Source organism: Octopus sinensis, linkage group LG9 (assembly GCF_006345805.1).
Source record: "Octopus sinensis linkage group LG9, ASM634580v1, whole genome shotgun sequence".
NCBI lineage: Eukaryota > Metazoa > Mollusca > Cephalopoda > Octopoda > Octopodidae > Octopus > Octopus sinensis.
The window spans coordinates 7922520-7930019 of record NC_043005.1 but is presented as its reverse complement, the minus strand read 5'-3'; the positions used below and the strand labels follow the sequence as shown (position 1 = coordinate 7930019).

At 37.5% G+C, this 7500-nt stretch overlaps 1 long non-coding RNA gene across 1 annotated transcript in view; it reads right to left on the bottom strand.

Annotated features, from left to right (window-relative positions):
* Positions 1–7500, bottom strand: part of LOC118764678 — an 11149-nt gene that overhangs the window by 2306 nt on the left and 1343 nt on the right. The window lies entirely within an intron of this gene.

The window sequence follows — 7500 nt, the reverse complement described above, 5'->3', positions numbered from 1 at the left end:
TGCATGTATGTATGTATGTATGTATGTATGTATGTGAGTGTGTATGCATGTATGTATGTATGTATGTATGTATGTATGTATGTATGCATGTATGTGAGTGTGTATGCATGTATGTATGTATGTATGTATGTATGTATGTATGTATGTGAGTGTGTATGCATGTACGTATGTATGTATGTATGTATGTATGTATGTATGTGAGTGTGTATGCATGTATGTATGTATGTATGTATGTGAGTGTGTATGCATGTATGTATGTATGTATGTATGTATGTATGTATGTATGTATGTATGTGAGTGTGTATGCATGTATGTATGTATGTATGTATGTATGTATGTATGTATGTGAATTGTATGCATGTATGTATGTATGTATGTATGCGAGTGTGTATGCATGTATGTATGTATGTATGTATGTATGCACGCATGTCTGTATGTATGCATATACACACGTGTTTTCGCGCACTGACAGAGGAAGTGCTCATGTAAAATATAATCATTCATTCGAAACTGATTTTTCATTCTCTCGTTACTCGCGATGCCTCGCTTTGTGCGTTTGTTCTACGAACGCACAAAAGCGAGAAATTCAGATGAATGGTAGAGTAAACCATCAACTTTTAACGAATAAATTGTGAAACATGTCGTGAGTACTTTAAAATAATTATAATTAAGTTGTTTGCAAGATATTAAATATTCACATATACAGTAATTATAATTTAATGGGCATTGGAATACACTTGCATCTTAATATCAATATGTACTCCAAATTAGGCTGGTGGAGATGTTGAATATCTCAGAGAACATTGAGAAGAAAAATAATGCAAAATTCTTTTGTTTGTAATGATGATTGAAGTTTCCATAAAAATATCTTTCAGTTAGAAGTCTTTCTTTTTTTATATTTTCAAAACAAAGCAAAATTTTTATAAGGAAATTTAAAACAAAACTTTTATCAAAACTATTTGTTTTAAAGGTCACTTTAATATTTTCGTTTTGGCCAATAGTAGAAGTTATTAATCCAATGTTTTCACGCTTTGATCTTTGCTTCTAGTTTCTCCCACTGAAAAGCATTATGTAAAAGAGGCCATGAATATTTCATGTAAGCTGTCATGATAGATTAGAAGCTGTTAGAAGAAAATAGACAATATTGCTGAGAAACAATTCAAACATTTCGATTGACTGAAATCGATAAAAATACAAACAGAGAAAATTTATTCAGATGTAAACAGCGCTAAAATTATCTTTTACACTGACACAAGGCCTCCACTTTGGAGCAAATAGAAAGATTAAATGAGTAGTTATGATGTTCATTCCTCTTCACATGTTTCTAATGAGAGTGCAAAACCGCGATGACGTTGTGTCCGGATGGCTATGCCTGTTCTTTTTATCTTTTTGTATTAATCATAATTAAAATTTTTGCAGTTTCCCATGTTGCTGATTAGCACAAGACGTCGCTGACCAAGCAGACTTATATTTTTAAAAAAAGTCGCTACGTCCATGACCATAATGTTTAATTTTTCTTTTCAGACTCGGGCTTCCTTTCTTTTAAGATGGTAAAGATTGACATGTTGAAGATTTAGTTGCTATTTTTAGTAAAATGTGTTGTTTTTATAGCTGTTCTTATTTATTCAAAGATCGAACGAACCAGCCTATAGTCAAAGGCAACCCAGTTTTGCTGATATATTTCAAGACTGTATCAGTTACTACTATGACGTGACTATCAGCTGACACGAGGAAAACTGATTGCTCTTTCTTACAAGTTGTACTACTACATACTGACTGCTTCAATAGTTCAGTAGTAAAGTGACTGTGACGATATATTTTGTATAAAGATTAAAATATAATATGTCTATAACTGGAACCTATATCTTTGCTAAAATGTGTATTTAGTCTCTTTATCTATCTATCTATCTATCTATCTATCTATCTATCTATCTATCTATCTATCTATCTATCTATCTTCTTTCTCTTTTTCTCTCTGCCTTTATCCTCTCCTATAAACTTTTGTCCTATGCCATTGCAAAACAAATCAATATTAGAGAAGTCTCTCGAATTATTTTCGTTGGAAGTACCTAAGCGCCAAGAAATTGGTAACAGAACAATGGAGAGCTTCCGCTTTGTGTGTGTGTGTGTGTGTGTGTGTGTGTGTGTGTGTGTGTGTGTGTGTGTGTGTGTGTGTGTGTGTGTGTGTGTGTGTGTGTGTGTGTGTGTGTGTGTGTGTGTCTGTGTGTGTGTGTGTGCTTGTGTGTGTGTTTTCAACTGAAGGCATAAAATATTAGATAAAAAAACCGAAGGTATGTATAAAAATATTACTATGAGTAATAAAACTTAAGGCGGCGAGCTGGTAGAAACGTTAGCACGTCGGGCGAAATGCGTAGCCGTATTTCGTCTGCCGGTACGTTCTGAGTTCAAATTCCGCCGAGGTCAACTTTGCCTTTCATCCTTTCGGGATCGATAAATTAAGTACCAGTTGAGCTGAGACCATAAAGCCATGTCCCATCATCAGTAATGATGATATTCACGAAGTCTGCGTTGTTGTGTGCACAGAGATTTCCACGCAGCTTTACTTCTGCTGTTCCGTTAGCACCTTGGGCCTGAATTTCGCTGACGCTCTCCCCATGCAGAAATCTTCCGATAAAATGGAATACACTGATTCTGTGCTTCTTTGTGAAAAATTTCCTGAATAGTTACACGACGGTCTTCCATGACTATTCGCTGAACTTTCTCAATCGGCTCCTCGTTTCAGCTTGTGGATGGCCTGCTTGAACGTGTCTCGTTCTCCACTGAGTTCCAGCCATATTTACAACACTCTTTGATCTGAGTTTTGCCCGTGGCATCATTGTCAAAGGCCTGCAGAATCCTATGGATGGCTTTATGGCTTGAGTATACCAAACTTTTGGTAAATCTTTATGCAATATCTCTGCTCGATGCGTTAGAGTGAAAGCGAAAATCCGACGAACGCGCACTGCACGTCTGAACGCTAGGGGTTGAAAAAACGTCAATGAACACCCCAACAGCACCAGAGATTCTTTGAAAGACACCATAGTTCGAGTCATTTCCGAACAAGGACTACTTAATCCGAGCTTGCAAACGATTTCGACCCCGCGTAGAGCAGTTATTGGTGCTTATGGTGGTTTTATTGAACGAGATTATTAAATTGATAATTTAGCTTTATGTTAATGTTATTTTTATAAAAATAATTTTTTTCTCAAATTATATAAGCGCTTCTTTTAAACCATAACCCTATATATATATATATATATATATATATAATTAATCATTTAGGGTATCAAAAATTCATAGAAATTTATCTCTACCGACCAGCGGTCTAGTGGGAAAGAGAAAATAGTCAAAGACTGGCTGCTTCTTCTAGTGGGCCGAATGGCCTATTAAGGCCATTCCTTAATTGTTGTTGAATATATATATATATATATATATTATATATAGTATATCTAATATAATATATATATGGATGGATGGATGGATGGATATAAATGTTTGTATGTACGTATTTATGTTTATGTATGTATGTATGTATGTATGTATGTATGTATATATGTCTGTATGTATGTATGTATGTATTATGTATGTTATGTATATATGTATTTATGTATGTATGTATGTATGTATGTATGTATTTATGTATGTATGTATGTATGTATGTAACTGTATGTGGATGTAGGTGTGTGTGCAAGTGCCGTGGTATAAAGTAACAATTTCGTATATGGCCGCTTAACAATTGCAAGTGTTATAAAATGCCTTTCATTGGCAAAAGTTGTGAAATTTTAACTGAAATATGATTAACGCATTTCAAAAGGGATAATGGCGGTGAACACATATTTTAACATATATAAATACTATAGTTACGAAGAACGCAAAGGATATATTTCTACAACAACAACAAAAAAATGCCACAAAGAGAAAATAACAAATAATTGACGCCATCTTAATAGAAATAGAATCTGTTTCAAACAAACAACCTGGTGAGAAAAGTTATTGATTTTAAAGTAGCAATACATCGGTTACCATATTGAACATCCTTAAAGTGAATCGTGTAAATGAAACATGTGCGATAGCTACACGAAATCGGGTGTCAACTAAACCCCGAAAATAACTATGCAGATTCATTCTGCATAACAGAAAATAACGTTTGAATTTTGGAAGAAAACAACATCATTTATGTGGAATGATTCAGATTAAGATAATCTACACGATAACCCCATTTTCATAACACGATGTGACACTGCTAAAGCTTTCAGCTGTAATCACTAGATGCTCTCTGTTACTCAATTTTATATATGCTACAGAACTGTGTCAAAGGCAACATTTTATAGTATTTAAATACCATATACATACATATACATATATACATACATACATATATATATATATATATATATATATATATATATTATATATGTGTGTGTGTGTGTGTGTGTGTGTGTATATAAATATATATATATATATATATACACATACATACGTGGAGGCGCAATGGCCCAGTGGTTAGGGCAGCGGACTCGCGGTCATAGGATCGCGGTTTCGATTCTAGACCGGCGTTGTGAGTGTTTATTGAGCGAAAACACCTAAAAGCTCCACGAGGCTCCGGCAGGGGATGGTGGTGATCCCTGCTGTACTCTTTCACCACAAACTTACTCACTCTTACTTCCTGTTTCTGTTGTACCTGTATTTCAAGGGGCCGGCCTTGTCACTCTCTGTGTCACGCTGAATATCCCCGAGACTACGTTAAGGGTGCGCGTGTCTGTGGAGTGCTTCCTTAAGACACATACATATATACATACATACATACATATGTATATAATAGATGGATCGCTATACGAGTTGGTAATGGAGTTATTTCACTCTCTTTTCCTTTGACTCCTCTCTCTCTTTCTCTCTCTCTCTATCTATCTATCTATCTACCCTTCTATCTCTGTATCTAGCATTCTATTGATCTATCTATTTATCTATCCTGCCCACTTTCGCGTTCTCTTCTAGAAAACTGTAATCAAACCTACATACATATACATAAGTATGTAGATATATACATATATACATACGTACATATGCGTATGTAATGTGTGTGTGTATATATATATATAATATATGTATGTACGTATGTATGTTTGTATGTTTGTTTGTATGTATGTGTGGTTAAGGCAGCGGACCTGCGGTCATAGGATCGCGGTTTCGATTCCCAAACCAGGCGTTGTGAGTTTTTATTGAGCGAAAACACCTAAAGCTCCACGAGGCTGCGGCAGAGGGTGGTGGCGATCCCTGCTGTACTCTTTCGCTACAACTTTCTCTCACTCTTTCTTCTGTTGGCCTGCTGGCTTAGCCAGCGGGGTGGCGTCATTTGTAGGCTAAAACGCATTGCGAAGCGCATTGTGACCAGCGATATGCAGCAACATCTGATAGCCTGGTCGGTGACGGTCATGTATGTATGTATGTACGTATGCATGTATCCAGTATTATATTCTTTATATTAAAATTTGTGAATGGAGTTTTTACAGATTAACGACGGCATTGGCTGTGTGAGCGTGAACTATCTAAATGAAGGAGTCGCTTGATAATGACCTGATACGCTGCCAAAGCAACGTAGCTCCGTTCAAACTGCAGCATAGTTTTCCTCAAAGCATTCTATCAGGAGAATTTCCTAAACAGGCGTGTGTGTGTGTGTGTGTGTGTATTCGTGGACAAATATACGTACGCGTCTATGTGTACCTTTATGTGATCACGTGACCGACCAGACCATCAGATGTTGCTACACGTCGCCGGTCACAATGCGCTTCGCATTGTTTTAGCCTTCAAATGACGCCACCCCGCTGGCTAAGCGAGCAGGCCAACAGAAGAAAGAGTGTGAGAAAGTTGTAGCGAAAGAGTACAGCAGGGATCACCACTATCCCCTGCCGGAGCCTCGTGGAGCTTTTAGGTGTTTTCGCTCAATAAACACACACAACGCCCGGTCTGGGAATCGAAACCGCGATCCTACGACCGCGAGTTCGCTGCCCTAACCACTAGGCCATTGCGCCTCCACGTACCTGTATGTACGCATGTATAAATGTTCGAAGAATGTTATCACCAGTTGCAGATATGATGATGGGTAAGAATCAAAAGTTGGAAATTTCAGTAATATTTCGCTTATTCGCAATGTGCAATGTTTAAACAGAAATCAGACTTTTCCCCTAAGCGATTACACATATTAAGATTACAGTCAGCTGCTCATTCTGAAGTTCCGGACTCTTTTAAGTGCATACATGACTTCATCATATAATTTGCCCTTTTTTTTTTTTTTTCAATAGTAGGATAAGATTTGAAACAATTTGGCTGTTATTTCTGATCGAGCGATAACTGAGAAGCGTCATCTTTGATTCGCTATTTTCTTCAGATCTTCTCAAGCAGGTGTTTTTAAGATGGTATGCCTGCGTAGTACACACACACACAAACACACACACACACACACACACACACACACACACACACACACACAGATAGAGAGACAGGGTGTGAGAAATTTGTGCGGACCTTTTGATTCAATCTGACGTTACTGTGATTTTCCTGCTCGAAGAGTGGGATACTCAGGACAAAATTCTCCATTAGAAAGAGTGGCAGTGCAAAATGCTATGTACGCCACATGGAGACTTTCTCAATCCCGATATAACCAACGTATGTTTTTAGTGAGGCATGTAGAAGAGACACAGATCACAATATTAACGTCTTTCTATCAAAAGTTCCAAACGGGTGCAAAACATCCCGACACAGCTTCTGCATCTTTTGAATTCAAAACTGGAATTGATTTTCTTATGTTTCCCTCTATGAAAGGTAATGGTTATATAATGAACCTTCACTCCGCATCCAGGATAATATTATCCACTCATTTGCCAACTTGTTATTCGTTTGCCCACGCCTTTCATTTGATATTTCTGTAGCTTGACCCTACACTTTTATTTTTGTATTTTGTATTTTGCACAGTTACTATTATCCTTCTGGCTTTAATGCTTCATATATATATAACCCTTGTGGAGGCGCAATGGCCCAGTGGTTAGGGCAGCGAACTCGCGGTCGTAGGATCACAGTTTCGATTCCCAGACCGGGCGTTGTGAGTGTTTATTGAACGAAAACACCTAAAGCTCCACGAGGCTCCGGCAGGGATGGTGGTGATCCCTGCTGTACTCTTTCACCACAACTTGCTCTCACTCTTACTTCCTGTTTCTGTTGTACCTGTATTTCAAAGGGCCGGCCTTGTCACTCTCTGTGTCACGCTGAATATCCCCGAGAACTACGTTAAGAGTGCACGTGTCTGTGGAGTGCTCAGCCACTTACACGTTAATTTCACGAGCAGGCTGTTCCGTTGATTCGGATCAACCGGAACCCTCATCGTCGTAACCGACGGAGTGCTTCCCTAATATATATAACCCTCACTTATAACATTCGGTCATATATTATTCTCACACACTGCATATCGTAACATTTACAAATAAACCTTCGCTTTTCTGTAAGACT